The 16,981-nt window shown below is 44.5% G+C and overlaps 1 protein-coding gene, 1 non-coding gene and 1 pseudogene across 2 annotated transcripts in view; 2 read left to right on the forward strand and 1 right to left on the reverse strand.

The window, feature by feature from the left end:
• LOC124719088 overlaps nt 1-16,674 on the reverse strand; it is a 327,538-nt gene extending 310,864 nt beyond the window's left edge. Inside the window, exon 1 of the mRNA XM_047244777.1 lies at nt 16,578-16,674. The gene's annotated coding sequence lies outside the window, so the exon portion shown is untranslated. The remainder of the gene's footprint in view (nt 1-16,577) is intronic.
• Trnas-cga lies at nt 8,102-8,176 on the forward strand. The gene has a single exon. It is a non-coding gene; the product is annotated as a tRNA-Ser (tRNA).
• Nucleotides 10,017-10,134, forward strand: LOC124719228 (annotated as a pseudogene).
• Nucleotides 16,675-16,981: the final 307 nt, after the last annotated feature.

A 16,981-nucleotide genomic window follows, 5' to 3' on the forward strand; every position in this document is an offset into this window, starting at 1 on the left:
GGTCCGAAACTAGTCGCAGAATGAATGAAAAGTAAATATTTGCAACTTTATATTTTCGTTCCACTGACCAGTTTTTAACGGAGGTTTGAGAGAGATCTTTTGCAGTGTAATACGCACCTATGCAGTGCCGCGGCTGGCCCACTGGTGGTGACGTCACACAGCCGACGGGCGACTACAGGAGGGAGAGCTCTGGACAGCTCTGTCTAAAACACCCGGCTGTCTGGCAGCGGCGGTTGCAGGTAACGAATGCAGCCCACCGCAAGAGAGCGCCGGGGTCTCCATTAGCCGACCCAGCCTAGACAAACGCCACCGCCAGATTCGCATCTGCTCGCGTGGCCAGCGGCGGATAAGCGTATCGCCTAACATCGGCCGACCGCCGCCTGAAAGCGACGCCACGACACGAAGTGGGACAGGGGGGTGCCTGTCCCCAATCTGTCCGTCCGTCCCACCCAGAGCTGGGGGAGCGGCCGACATCTCGCGCCCTGGATCTCCACAGTCGCACCGGCCATTTATCTCGCATCTGATACTCCACGCAGCGCTGGCCGCAACCGAACAGCAATGCTGTGCATTGACGGTCTGCCGTGGAGGAACGTAATGCGTTAGGATGACACCATCAAAGCCGTACACAAAAATCACCATAACTTTCACCAAACTGGAGCTCTGACGCACTTATGGTGATTCTTGTATACGTCGGTGATGATGTTATCCTAACACATTACGTTCCTCCACGGCAGACCGTCAATGCAGAGCATTACTGTTCGTTTTTGGACCATCACCTGCGACCAAATGGCTTCAAATGGCTCTGAGCACGACTTAACATCTGAGTTCATCAGTCCCCTAGAACTTAGAACTACTTAAACCTAACCAACCTAAGGGCATCACACACATCCATGCCCGAGGCAGGATTCGAACCTACGACCGTAGCGGTCACGCGGTTCCAGACTGAAGCGCCTAGAACCGCTCAGCCACACCAGCCGGCTACGAACAGTTCGACGTTTGCAGCAGCATGGACTATCATCTCGGAGACCATGGCTGCGGTTACCCTTGACGCTGCATCACAGAGAGGAGCGCCTGCGATGGTGTACTCGACGACGAACCTGGCTGCACGAATGGCAAAACATCATTTTTTCGGATGAATCCAGGTTCTGTTTACAGCATCACAATGGTCGTATTCGCGTTTGGCGACATCGCGGTGAACGCACATTGGAAGCGTGTATTCGTCATCGCCATACTGGCGTATCACCCGGCGTGATGGTATGGGGTGCCATTGGTTACACGTCCCGGTCACCTCTTGTTCGCACTGACGGCACTTTCGACAGTGGACGTTACATTTCAGATGTTTTACGACCCGTGGCTCTACCCTTCATTCGATCTCTGCGAAACCCTACATTTCAGCAGGATAATGCACGACCGCATGTTGCAGGTCCTGTACGGGCCTTTCTGGATGCAGAAAATGTTCCGCTGCTGCCCTGGCCAGCACATTCTCCAGATCTCTCACCAACTGAAAACGTCTGGTCAATGATGGCCGAGCAACTGGCTCGTCACAATACGCTAGTCACTGCTCTTGATGAACTGTAGTATCGTGTTGAAGCTGCATGGGCAGCTGTACCTGTACACGCCATCCAAGCTCTGTTTGACTCAATGCCCAGGCGTATCAAGGCCGTTATTACGGCCAGAGGTGGTTGTTCTGGATACTCATTTCTCAGGATCTATGCACCCAAATTACGTGAAAATGTAATCACATGTCAGTTCTAGTATAATATATTTGTCCAATGAATAGCCGTTTATCATCTGCATTTCTTCTTGGTGTAGCAATTTTAGTGGCCAGTAGTGTATTAACAGTTATGGCGATTACTTTTGAAACAATAAACAGTTTACTTACTTTTCCATCCGTCTCGTTTACATTTCACTGCCTTTTACATGTGAAATACATACAGTGTCCGAAAAAAATGCAACACCCTAAGGACGAGGTAAATTTATTTCCAAGTGAGGTGACACAGTCTATCATTGTGTAAGTACAGACACAACAGTCGCAACAATACACAGCGCAGGCCTCTCTGGCGACAACGCAGGTGTGTATTGTCGCATGTAAATGTTCGTAAACGTGACGAATGGTACCCTGGGATAGATTGTTCCCTAGCACCTTGCACCTTTTTTGCAGTTTGGCAATGGTTCCGGCTTCTCATGTCATGTACATCTTCAGCTGGGGAGAGATATGGTGATTTTGCTGCCTGAACACCACGAAGAGTCACAGCAACCATATGAAGACGTGCATTGTCCTGCTGAAAAAGCACATCACCTTCCTGTCGAAGAAGTGACAGTAGCACTGTAGTGGGCATTGGTTACTTCACCCAGCAGAAACACCAAACGTGTGAGCGAGTTTCAACAGATGCCTCACTCCCTCCACACTGTGAAGCCTGGAAATGGGACCTGTGTGCCCAGGCGAATGGGATAGATCGTTTGTCAAGGCTACGCTGTACATGTGTGCGTACATCACTCGCATACAGTCAGAACCTACTCTCATCCCTGAAGACAACACAGCCTCATCCCACTCTTCCGTCGAGTCCTGGCCGGAGACAAAGTAATGTTAGACGATGATGATGATGATGATGATGATGATGATTACGATGATGATGACGACGATGATGATGACGACGATGATGATGACGACGACGATGATGATGACGACGATGATGATGATGACGATGATGATGATGACGATGATGATGATGACGACGATGATGATGACGACGATGATGATGACGACGATTATGATGACGACGATGACGATGATGATGATGATGACGATGATGATGATGATGACGATGATGATGATGATGACGATGATGATGATGATGACGATGATGATGATGATGACGATGATGATGATGACGATGACGATGATGATGATGACGATGATGATGATGACGATGATGATGATGACGATGATGATGATGATTGGTTTGGGGGCGCTCAAATGCGCCGTCATCAGCGTCCGTACAAAGTCCCAATTTTTACACAAGCCAATCTAGCCACTGTCACGAATGATGATGATGAAATGATGAGGATAACAAATACCCAGTCCCCAGGCAGAGAAAATCCCCAACCCGGCAGGGAATCAAACCCAGGACCCCGTGATCCAGAGGCAGCAACGCTAGACACTAGACCACGAGCTCCGTACACGTCATGTTTGTCCTGCTGGAGCAGACGATTCCCAGTGGTTCCTGGTGACAACAAGTGCAACATGTGACCCGATTGCGTCCCTTGGTGAAGTTCTATTGTAAACCGCTGCTCGTTCAATGCATCAATCTCTCCATGTGTCAGTGCTATGCGGATGACCAGAAACCCCTTCTACATGTGTGGGAATGTACTACAGACCAAAGCTGAATGCAGCAACACTGTTGTTGTTGTTGTGGTCTTCAGTCCTGAGACTGGTTTGATGCAGCTCTCCATGCTACTCTATCCTGTGCAAGCTTCTTCATCTCCCACTACCTACTGCAGCCTACATCCTTCTGAATCTGCTTAGTGTATTCATTTCTTGGTCTCCCTCTACCATTTTTACCCTCCACGCTGCCCTCCAATACTAAATTGGTGATCCCTTGATGCCTCAGAATATGTCCTACCAACCGATCACTTCTTCTAGTCAAGTTGTGTCACAAATTTCCTTTCTCTCCAATTCTATTCAATATCTCCTCATTACTTCTGTCTTCTACCCATATCATCTTCACCATTCTTCTGTACCACAACATTTCGGAAGCTTCTATTCTCTTCTTGTCCACACTATTTATCATACACGTTTCACTTCCATACATGGCTACAAATGCCTCTGAGCACTATGGGACTTAACTTCTGAGGTTATCAGTCCCCTAGAACTTAGAACTACTTAAACCTAACTAACCTAAGGACATCACACACATCCATGCCCAAGACAGGATTCGAACCTGCGACCGTAGCGGTCGCGCAGTTCCAGACTGTAGCGCCTAGAACCGATCGGCCACCCTGGCCGGCATACATGGCTACACTCCATACAAATACTTTCAGAAACGACTTCCTGACACTTAAATCTATACTCCATGTTAATAAATTTCTCTTCTTCAGAAACGCTTTCCTTGCCATTAACAATCTACATTTTATATCCTCTCTACTTCGACCATCATCAGTTATTTTGCTCCCCAAAAAGCACAACTGATTTACTACTTGAAGTGTCTCATTTCCTAATCTAATTCCCGCAGCATCACCAGATTTAATTCGACTACATTCCATTATCGTCGTTTTGATTTTGTTGATGTTCAGCGTATATCCTCCTTTCAAGATACTGTCCATCCCGTTCAGCTGCTCTTCCAGGTCCTTTGCTGTCTCTGACAGAATTACAATTGTTTCTTCTCCATGGATTTTAATTCCTACTCCGAATTTTTCTTTTGTTTCCTTTACAGATTGCTCAATATACATATTCAATAACATCGGGGAGAGGCTACAATCCTGTCTCACTCCCTTCCCAACCACTGCTTCCCTTTCATGCCCCTCGACTCTTGTAACTGCCATCTGGTTTCTGTACAAATTGTAAATAGCCTTTCGCTTCCTGTATTTTACCCCTGCTACCTTCAGAATTTGAAAGAGAGTATTCCAGTCAACATTGTCAAAAGCTTATTAAACTGATAGTTCGGTAATTTTCACATCTGTCAACACCTGCTTTCTTTGGGATTGGAATTAATATATTCTTCTTGAAGTCTGAGGGTATTTCGCCTGTCTCATACATCTTGCTCACTAGATGGTTGAGTTTTGTGAGGCCTGCCTCCCCAAGGCTGTCAGTAGTTCTAATGGAATTTTGTCCATTCCCGGGGCCTTAACGCTACCGATAAATTTTGCCCAACATGTGCAGCAACCTGTCAGTACGTCCAACCAGCTTCCCACAGGCTTACAATACACCCCGCTGAAGGTATTCAGTAGGAGTACGCACTCGTCGCTGGAACGTAGTTGCACGCTAGTATGAATGTTGCAAGCAATGCTCACCCATAAACTTAGCACAGTTCCTGACACCAGAATCAAAACAGAGGGTGCGCACACAGGTCTCTTGGCTGCCATCTGGCCGCAGATGATTGTGACAAATGAATCACTAACATTGGAACCCTTCATTATGTACATATTATATCCAGGTGTCAATGACACAATCAGCGTTTTGCATTTTTTACGGCAGTGTACAAACGTGACGTATATGTGAGATATTCAGACGTCCGCGAAGGAGTAGGCGAAAATGGAATTGTCCATAAATTTAGGGAGATATACATTATGTTCTGATTATATGACCAGGAAGCAAAGATTACCCCACCTCCACCAGCAAGTCTTGAAAAAATCGAACTCCCATTTGTAAAAGAGCTTCAACATCTGATTACTTTACAAATTTATGAACGTATTAAGTATCTGACGTTAAGCATGTATTTTAACCTTTTTGGTTAAAGACTCCAAACCCGAATTATGCTTTAGTATTTGCTGATTATTGACTGGCACTAATTAAATATTCGAAAAGTTTGAAATTACGTGTAAAGTTTGTTGGAAGTTTCAAAGTGCCCTCATTCTCTAACACTGGATGAATGTAACCTGGGTAATTTGATTTGATCCATTATAAATAGTTTTTGAAGGCCCGCGACTCTGAAAACAATAGGTTTGTTTATAAATAATCCTTCTGCTACCAGTCACCATTTTCTTTATTTTGCTTTTCACGTGACGTGTTTCAGGAAATGATTCCCTTTTCCAAGCACGTTTTTGCGCGCATTATGCCATTTCTATGTGATGCTGTCGATGTGTGAGAGTCTGCTTCATTTAGTTGACTTTACTGCAATATACAGTGTGATTCACGAAGATATGCAAATATATTAATACGTTATTCTACAAGCAAAACTAAAGAAAAAAGTTCATATAAACATAGGTCCGCAGATGTTTAGTTACAGCTAATAAAACATCTTCCCTGAAATTTAGGAACTTTGCTAATATCAAGCCATCGCAAAACTGTACGAACTTAAAGTAAACCACGATTTCCATTTATTTTGTTCTTATTGGTCTCGTGAATCGAATAAAAAATGTCCCAGATGTGTATCTGCAGTAGTTTTCCAGAACATCCAGAGAAGCAAAGACGTTATTTCGTAAAATTTTTAATTTATTAACTACTTGGCACAATTTGTTTTTTTAAATTCCAGATAATTACAAAAAGTTTTCAACAGAAGTTGTAGAGAATTTAATTTTGGAAAAATGATCCAAATAACTTTAACTGAAATTGTATGAATATGTCAGAGAATATGTCTTTAATAATACTGTTGCACACTTGAATTCGTGTTAAACCGGAAAAAACGAAGCTCTGTGTTAAGGACGTCATACAGCGTTATTACAGTTTCACAATACATTCACAATAAATCTTCAAAAATGTCTCCACCGAGTTCAATGCATTTAGCTGCACGTGTATGAACAGATTTTGTCGCTCGTTTCCGTTTCACAGGACAGGGTTGTTCTTAACTTCGTGTATTGCATTCATAACGCGGGCAAATAATGCCTCACGTGTATTGACTTTGTCCTCATATACTAAGTCTTTCATCCATCCCTATACACACAAATCCATTGGTGTTAAATCGACCGATCTGTCGTAAATTTGAAAAGGCGTCCCTATTTCACAAATAATCTACAAACTACAACAGTTACTATGGGGTTTCACTTAAATATACTGTTGTTACTACGTTATTTCACTGAACAATACAGAAAACTAACTCGTTTCAAGGTTAGGAAACGACTGAAACAACTCACTAACGGTTGCCAACAATGACATAAACGTTTCTACATTCTTAACGGAAAGTAAACAAATTTACTTGCATAACAATCTTTGCTTCTCTGGATGTTCTGGAAAACTACTCCAGATACACATCTGGGTCATGTTTTATTAGATTCACAAAACCAATAACAGAGGAATAAATGGAAATCGTGCTTTATTTTAACCTCGTACAGTTACGTGATGGCTTCAAGTTAAAGAAGTTGCTAAATTTCAGGGAAAGTCTTATTAGCCGTAACTCTGTACTAAACATTTGCGGAGCTATGTTTATACGAACTTTTTCTTTAGTTTTACTTGTAGAATTACATAGTATTTGCGTATCTTCGGGACTCACCCTGTATATTAAACACTCGATTTTTATTTGGTTGTCGATGTTTTTGTGAAGTTAGTGGCGAAATTTAGAAGAATCTGTACTTACAGTTTCCTTATGGTTCATTTGTGCAGAGTCTCACACACACTAAGCATCACACACAACTTGTACACTTTACACATCGAAAATACCTTACATATAGAAAACAGTTACAAAGATGTTTCTACAAGTAGTCAACATAGATAACATTATAGGTCTTCCACAGAGCATGATATGCATTTGTATAGAGCTTATTTGGCTTAACAATATTTATCATAATTTACTTCATCGATTTTACAATTGTGCGTATTTGTATGTGTTGCTATTTTCTAATTGTAAAATCGATGTAAGTAAATTATGATCCAAATTGTTAAGCTAAATAACCTGTGTAAAAATGCATGTCATGCTCTGTGGAAGACCTATAAAGTTATCTATGTTGACTACTTGAAGGAACATCTTTGAAACTGTTTACTTTGTGTAAGATATTTTCAATATGTAAAGTTTACAGCAAGTTGTGTGTGATGTTTAGTGAGTGTGTGAGACTTTGCACAAATGGAACGTAAGAAAACTGTAAGTACAGATAATTCTAAATTTCGCCACTAACTTTACAAATAGATCGACAACCAACTAAAAATCGCGTGTTTCTTACATACTGCAGTAAAGTTAACGAAATGAAGCAGACTCTCACACATCGACATCACATAGAAATGGCATAATACACACAAAAACGCGCTTGGAAAAGGAATCATTTCCCGAAAGTCGTCGTGTGAAAAGTAAAATAAAGAAAATCCCCTAGTCTGTGGCTAAGCCATGTCTCTGCAATACCCTTTCTTTCAGGAGTGCTAGTTCTGCAAGGTTCGCAGGAGAGCTTCTGTAAAGTTTGGAAGGTAGGAGACGAGGTACTGGCAGAAGTTAAGCTGTGTGGACGGGGCGTGAGTCGTGCTTGGGTAGCTCAGTTGGTAGAGCACTTGCCCGCGAAAGGCAAAGGTCCCGAGTTCGAGTCTCGGTCCGGCGCACAGTTTTAATCTGCCACTAAAGTTTAATATAATTATTGTCTTTGAATAAAGTGTCATTTCTGTTGGTCTCATTTCACATTTCTTTCTACCCTTCTGTACTATACTGTAGCAGTTCTTTGTATAGTGCAACAACGGTGTCAAATTTACGAATGGCTGTGGTAAAAGCCATGGGTATGCTTCATACAGCTTCAGTACCCCTTGAATACTGTAATACATTGCTCTCTGTTACCTCAAACGTTTTTTCTTGATCAATTGTCTCTTTCCTACTTCACTCTGGTGGTCTGCATCATACGCGCCACCGCAATGCTCGAACAGCCAAGTCTTCCGGAATTCATTCCATCCTGCAGGAAACACTAAATGAAAGATCACACCTTCTACTCAGAGCCACGAAAGGACTTCTAACAAACTCTCGTTTCAACTTTTTTATCTTTAAAAGTTCATTACTTCTGGTTAACATACACACTCAAGCGCCAAAGAAACTGGTATAGGATCGTGTATTCAAATACAGAGATATGTAAACAGGCAGAATACGGTAATGCGGTCGGCAACGCCTATATAAGAGATCAAGAGTCTGGCGCAGTTGTTAGATCGGTTGCTGCTGCTACAAGGACAGGTTATCAAGATTTGAGTGAGTTTGAACGTGGTGTTATAGTCGGCACACGAGCGATGAGACACAGCATCTCCGAGGTAGAGCTGAAGTGGGGATTTTCCCAAATGTCGATTTCACGACTATATCGTCAATATCAGGAATCCGACAAAACATCAGATCTCAGACATCTCTGCGGTCTGAAAAAGATCCTGCAATAACGGGGTCAACGACGACTGAAGAGAATCGTTCATCGTGACAGAAGTGCAACCCTTCCGCAAATTGCAGCAGATTCCAATGTTGGGCCATCAGAAAGTGTCAGCGTGCACACCATTCAACGACACATCATCGGGATGGGCTCTCAGAGTTTAAACACTTCCGCTGGCCACCAAACTGCCCAGCCAGGAGCATTACTGAGCATATCTGGGATCCATTGGAACGTGCTGTTCAGAAGAGATCTCCACCCACTAGGGATTTATGGACAGTCCTGCAGTATTTATGGTGTCAGTTCCCTCCAGAACTACTTCAGGCATTAGTCGAATCCATGCCAAGTAATGTTGCGGCACTTGTGTGTGCCAGGGGGGGGGGGGGGGGGGCTACACGATGTTAGACAGTTGTAAGGGGTACCAGTTTCTTTAGCTCTTGAGTGTATTACAGTAGCTCGTGTGGGCTATATCAGTGATAACAGACGTCAGTCGTTAGACACCTGACTTAAAGGTCGTACAGCCAGACAGTGGTGTATTAAAGGATAATTAGTTTGTTTTGACGACGTCGGCGTTGTCGGTAGGCTGTGTATTCCGGGCACCCCAAGGCATCTTCAGATGGAGGCAACACTCCCAAACACACGCGCTCACCCCCAACTTACCTCCCCCCCCCCCCCCCCCCCCCGTAACGTCTGTGGCAAAATACAGCGGATCGGAGATACCGTTCAAGAAATTCGATCACCAATTTCCTCCTCCGAATGCGAAAATACTTTGCTATGGCACACGTATATGGGGAGACATGGGGAAATCAGAGCTCGCTCGGAATGATTTAGGTGTTCATTTTTTCCGTGTGATATTCGAGAGTGGAACGGCCCAGAAATGGTGGCTCTATGAACGCTCTGCCATACACTAAAGTATGAATTGCAGAGACGTCATGTAGATGTTGTCGTAGAAGCTCCGTTAGGGTGAAATGAGTACTTGAGTTTTATTACAGCATCTGTTGCATTTACAGGGGTTGACAAAAATATGGAAACGTTAAAAACGTAACTCTGCCAACGGTCTTGCCACAGTGGTAACACCGGTTCCCGTCACATCACCGAAGTTAAGCGCTGTCGGGCTGGGTTAGCACTTGGATGGGTGACCATCCGGTCTGCTCAGCGCTGTTGGCAAGCGCGGTGCACTCAGCCCTTGTGAGGCAAACTGAGGAGCTACTTGATTGAGAAGTAGCGGCTCCGGTCTCAGAAACTGGCATACGGCCGGGAGAGCGGTGTGCTGACCACATGCCCCTCCATATCTGCATCCAGTGACTCCTGTGGGTTGAGGATGACACGGCGGCCGGTCGGTACCGAGGGGCCTTCCAAAGCCTCTTCGGACGGAGAGAGTAAAAAAAAAAAATTTAAGCAAATTTTATGAAAACTGGTATTTCACTTCTCGGTTACATATAAGGAAATATTTATCAGGAGATGAAAGTTGTTACGGAAAAACTCCACAGGAAAGCAAAAGGCACGATTAACAAAAATTTTGGACTCGAGCTACCGGAATCACTTTTTGGTCAGAAGTATGTTCGGCGAAGATCACGCTTATGTGGTCTTAATGAGCGTGAAAAGCTTAGAAGGTGTTGCAGTTTGTGAACAATACAGGGTGATTCAAAAAGAATACCACAACTTTAGGAATTTAAAACTCTGCAACGACAAAAGGCAGAGCTAAGCACTATCTGTCGGCGAATTAAGGGAGCTATAAAGTTTCATTTAGTTGTACATTCGTTCGCTTGAGGCGCTGTTGACTAGGCGTCAGCATCAGTTGATGCTAAGATGGCGACCGCTCAACAGAAAGCTTTTTGTGTTATTGAGTACGGCAGAAGTGAATCGACGACAGTTGTTCAGCGTGCATTTCGAACGAAGTATGGTGTTAAACCTCCTCATAGGTGGTGTATTAAACGTTGGTATAAACAGTTTACAGATAATGGGTGTTTGTGCAAAGGGAAAAGTTCTGGACGGCCGAGCACGAGTGATGAAAACTGCTACTGTGCTACTGTAACTGGACTACAGTATCTGGAGATGTTAGAGAATTGGCTGTTCCCTCAGCTCGAACAAGAAGCGCAACAATTCATATTTCAGCAGGATGGAGCGCCACCACATTGGCACTTATCTGTCCGTAACTACCTGAACGTCAACTACCCGAGGCGATGGATCGGCAGCCAGGCAGCCCGTGACACAGCACTTCATCACTGGCCTCCAAGAAGCCCTGATCTTACCCCCTGCGATTTTTTCTTATGGGGGTATGTTAAGGATATGGTGTTTCGGCCAGCTCTCCCAGCCACCATTGATGATTTGAAACGAGAAATAACAGCAGCTGTCCAAACAGTTACGCCTGATATGCTACAGAGAGTGTGGAACGAGTTGGAGTATCGGGTTGACATTGCTCGTGTGTCTGGAGGGGGCCATATTGAACATCTCTGAACTTGTTTTTGAGTGAAAAAAAAACCTTTTTAAATACTCTTTGTAATGATGTATAACAGAAGGTTATATTATGTTTCTTTCATTAAATACACATTTTTAAAGTTGTGGTATTCTTTTTGAATCACCCTGTATAACAATTAGCTTAAATAAAAACAAAAAAATCTCTGAAGGCCATACAGTGTACGCGACCTACGCAGCTGGCGGTAGGCTAGTCATCCCTAAAAAAGCTGCGAATACGCACCTGAAAAGACGTGCACGGGCAGTAGAGTTGAGCGTCTAGTGTTCCTTGTTCAAAGCTTTGGAGGTCAATACGCCCGTGCAACTTTATGTCTACCTACACGAAAAGGACCGAGATCGACTGTGCACCTGGGTTCATTTCGTGTTTCCACCTCCCGCCATGTAAAGCTACGTCCAGAATTGTCTAACATGACCGTTTTGGTAGTCCAAGCGTTATGGTGTGGGCAGGCATATTGTTGTATGGCCGTACTAAACACGATACAGTCGCTGGACAACGTTGTCACATAGTCTGCTCCTTCCCTTGGTGCGTCTTTTCAGACATGCATTCGGCCCTGACTTCATTTCTGTCCATGGTGAGTGGTGAGACATGTTGCAGGCATCCACCTAAACCGAGAACTCTTTCCCAACCTCGTGGCCAGCGTGGAGCGAGCTGCAGAGCATGGTGACCACACATATCATTACGTGCCATGTGCCGCCGTTTCTAACGTCCAGGGAAGCATCATTTTTTTCCGTCTCAGTGCATATTGCTTTGAACTATCTTCTGTAGTACACTATAGTAGTTCATTCTATGTATGGTCAAAGTTTCATAGAGAAACGTTAGTTGGCAGTGAAAAATCATGCGAAAGTTGGCTTCCGCTCTTCCGTTTTGCACTGTAGTATACAGGGTGGTCCATTGATGGCGACCGGACCAAATATCTCACGAAATAAGCATCAAACGAAAAAACTACAAAGAACGAAACTCGTCTAGCTTGAAGGGGGAAACCAGATGGCGCTATGGTTGGCCCGCTACATGGCGCTGCCATAGGTCAAACGGATATCAACTGTGTTTCTTCAAAATAGGAACCCCCATTTTTATTACATATTCGTAAAGTACGTAAAGAAATGTGAATGTTTTAGATGGACCACTTTTTTCGCTTTGTGATAGATGGCGCTGTAATAGTCACAAACATAAGTACGTGGTATCACGTAACATTCCGCCAGTGCGGGCGGTATTTGCTTCGTGACACATTACCCGTGTTAAAATGGACCGTTTACCAATTGCGGAAAAGCTCGATATCGTGTTGATGTACGGCTATTGTGATCAAAATGCCCAACGGGCGTGTGCTATGTATGCTGCTCGGTATCCTGGTCGACATCATCCAAGTGTCCGGACCGTTCGCCGGATAGTTACGTTATTTAAGGGAACAGGAAGTGTTCAGCCACATGTGAAACGTCAATCACGACCTGCAACAAATGACGATGCCCAAGTAGGTGTTTTAGCTGCTGTCGCGGCTAATCCGCACATCATTAGCAGGCTAATTGCGCGAAAATCGGGAATCTCAAAAACGTCGGTGTTGAGAATGCTACATCAAAATCGATTGCACCCATACTATATTTCTATGCACCAGGAATTGCATAGCGACGACTTTGAACGTCGTGTACAGTTGTGCCACTGGGCACAAGCGAAATTACGGGACGATGACAGATTTTTTGCACGCGTTCTATTTGGCGACGAAGCGTCATTCACCAAATGCGGTAACGTAAACCTGCATAATATGCACTATTGGGCAAAGGAAAATCCACGATGGCTGTGAAAAGTGGAACATCAGCGACGTTGGCGGGTTAGTGTATGGTGCGGCATTAGGGGAGGAAAGATAATTGACCCCCATTTTATCGATGGCAATCAAAATGGTGCAATGTATGCTGATTTCCTACGTAACGTTCTACCGATATTACTACAAGATGTTTCACTGCATGACGTAATGGCAATGTACTTCCAACATGATGGATGTCCGGTACATAGCTCGCGTGCGGTTGAAGCGGTACTGAATAGGATATTTCATGACAGGTGGATTGGTCGTCGAAGCCCGCACGTTCACCGGATCAGACATCCCAGGATTTCTTTCTGTGGGGAAAGTTGAAGGATATTTGCTATCGTGATCCACCGGCAACGCCTGACAACATGCGTCAGCGCATTGTCAATGCATGTGCGAACATTACGGAAGGCGAACTACTCGCTGTTGAGAGGAATGTCGTTACACGTATTGCCAAATGCACTGAGGTTGACGGACATCATTTTAAGCATTTATTGCAGTAATGTGGTATTTACAGGTATTCACGCTGTAACAGCATGCGTTCTCAGAAATGATAAGTTCACAAATGTACATGTATCACATTGGAACAACCGAAATAAAACGTTCAAACGTACCTACGTTCTGTATTTTAATTTAAAAAATCTACCTGTTACCAACTGTTCGTTTAAAATTGTGAGCCATATGTTTGTGACTACTACAGCGCCATCTATGGCAAAGCGAAAAAAGTGGTCCAACTAAAATACTCATATTTCTTTACGTACTACACGAATATATAATAAAAAATGGGGGTTCCTATTTATAAAAAACGCAGTTGATATCCGTTTGACCTATGGCAGCGCCATCTAGCGGGCCAACCATAGCGCCATCTGGTTTCCCCCTTCAAGCTAGACGAGTTTCGTTCTTTGTAGTTTTTTCGTTTGACGCTCGTTTCGTGAGATATTTGGCCCGGTCACGATCAATGGACCACCCTGTACATGTGTCATATGTGTACGCGGGAGAAGGCGCGACGAAAAAGCAAGTGTTTCCGTTAAATTTGGAAAAATGCATGTTATTCACATGACATGGTGCACGCTCAGTCGTGGGACGACCAAAGATTTACTTGTTCTTGCGGGAATCAGCAAGGCCAAAAATACTGTATATCGCAAAGAATTGTAACAACCTTTTTCAGAATTAATTTTTTGCACAAAATATAATTGTCTTTTATTTCTTTTGCGCAGGTATATGTGCCTGTCTTGTATGTCTATACCTACTTGGAAAGAAGGGGCGTCGCAACGCATGCCGGTCGCGTGTAGTTTAGTAAATCTGCACCGCAGATGCAAATCTGTGGATGATAACTGCACGAGTAGAGTAGAAAGGAGAGGAAATGATCCTGGAACGCACGGTGTAGATGTAGAAACGGAAGACTAACAAGGAGATGGCACGACCCTGGGGTCCGGGATTTTTCCGAAATTTTGTGTGGTGAAAGAGGACCCCTAACACCTCACGTGGTTAAAATATTAGGACGCACTACTCGGAAAATCCCGAGAAAAATCGATCCAAAGTTTCTTAGGTGCCTTATGAGTATAAAATGTTAGTCTAGTGCCGCGCCGCCGTCTGGCCTACATGGTTAGCGGTCGGACCCTTACGCCAAAGGTCTCGGGTTCGATTCGTCTTCCGACACTTGATTTTTTTCTTCTGTTGCTTGCAAAATTGCAGCGCACTATCACAGGAGAATCGTGAAATTAATTCCCGGGAAGATTGTACAAAAATTCATTCTATAATTCACCATCAATTATCGTCACCAATATTCCGAGACAGGATTCAATATGCCTGGTTTGCCTCAAAATTGTCAGAAACTCGAAACATTTTCGTAAATGTTAATGGGGCATGTTTTTGTACAGATTTATTGCAAACGCCCTGTGATTGTAAAACATCCGCTTTTATATGTTGCGCAAGATGTCGCAAAAATTATTGCTTTGCTTGTTTTTACGATAATTACCACTGCGGCTCTTGTTTATAATTATTATACGCATAAAAATTGAATGTTTCCCAATCGAATTTGTTATACTGATTAAAAACCCAATGATTCTCCTTATATACTTTACAATGAAAAATGGAAAACCCACCGCCATGAATTGTGTTGTTGGACAAAAAGAAAATGATTTTTATTCAATAATGTAACTAATTTGTTAAATATACGAAGACAGTAACTTGTTCTTGAAACAACATTTACTGTTGATGACCGTGCAGCTTTTCCCTGGAATAAATGATGACTAACTGAAACCCTCAGCTGCCGACAGGTGTTGTTGACATACCTCGATGTGGACAGCTGAAAATGTGTGTCCCGACCGGGACTCGAACCCGGAATCTCCTGTTTGCATGGCAGACGCTCTATCCATCACAGCCACCGAGGACACAGATGAATAGCGCGACTGCAGGGACTTATCCCTTGCACGCCTCCCGTGAGACTCACATTCCCAACTGTCCACAATTCTACATGTGTATTGTACCTTATAGACATTTGGCCAGCCACTCATTACTCGCACACGTTTTGGCGATTCACCTGTCGGCAGCTGAGGTTTTCAGTTAGTCATCATTTATTCCAGGGAAAAGCTGCACGGTCATCAACAGTAACTGTTCTTTCGAGAACAAGTTGCTGTCTTCGTATATATAGTTAAAGGATACTCAGCCATTGACCTTCGTCTTGCGGGAATCGCCAAAGCGTGCGCGAGTAATGAGTGGGTGGGCAAATGTCTATAAGGTACAATACATATGAAGAATTGTGGACAGTTGGGAATGTGAGTCTCACGTGAAGCGTGCAAGGGATAAGTCCCTGCAGTCGCGCTATTCGTCTGTGTCCTCGGTAGCTCAGATGGATAGAGCGTCTGCCATGTAAGCAGGAGATCCCGGGTTCGGATCCCGGTCGGGGCACACATTTTCAGCTGTCCACATCGAGGTATATCAACAACAGCTGTCGGCAGCTGAGGTTTTCAGAGAAAAGGTGCCACAGGAGGAATAGAGCCCGAGCCCCAAACATCTAGGCCAGGCGGCGGCTCGGCAACGGATTAACATTTTATACTCATAAGGCATCTAAGTAACTTAGGATCGATTCTTCCCGGGATTTTCCGGGTAGTGCGTCCTAATATTTTAACCACGTGAGGTGTTAGGACTCATCTTTCACCAAACAAAATTTCGGACAAATCCCCGACCCCACGCTCGCGCCATCTCCTTGTAAGGTAGTGAATAAGGGTAGCGGTGCATTGTTTATCTCGCGCCAAGTGGCTTTATGGAGCAGAGAAGCATACGCCGGCTACGGCGAACAGCGCAGCGCTCGCGGACGTGGATAGTAGGGGAACCACCTACCTGCCTAGACAGTTGTCCTGTCGCCTGCTGATTGACAGGGCGGCCTCCGCGGCAGCTCCCGCCGGCTGGGCCAGATGTTGCTGCTTTGGCGTCTGGCTGCACACTGGCAGGTCTCGAGTGCGGCGTCCGGCGCAGCATCGACCTGCGCGGAGGCTTACTGCGCCGCTCCCGTGCGCATGCGCGACGCGTCCCCGCTGTTTCCGCTGACGTTGCCCTTCTCTCGAACAGGACCGCAATTTCCAAAGAGACCGATATGTTGCGCGGGACGCACCAGTCGGATATCGTGGGAAGCAGCCAGTACTCACAGGCGTCCACAAGAGGAAAATCTCACTGCAGACTTCTCTCGAATCTCTAGCAGTCATTATCTGCGACTTCACTAAACTGCAGATATAATACTGCCAATC

The sequence above is a fragment of the Schistocerca piceifrons genome, chromosome 10, assembly GCF_021461385.2.
Source record: "Schistocerca piceifrons isolate TAMUIC-IGC-003096 chromosome 10, iqSchPice1.1, whole genome shotgun sequence".
In the NCBI taxonomy this organism is placed as follows: Eukaryota; Metazoa; Arthropoda; class Insecta; order Orthoptera; family Acrididae; genus Schistocerca; species Schistocerca piceifrons.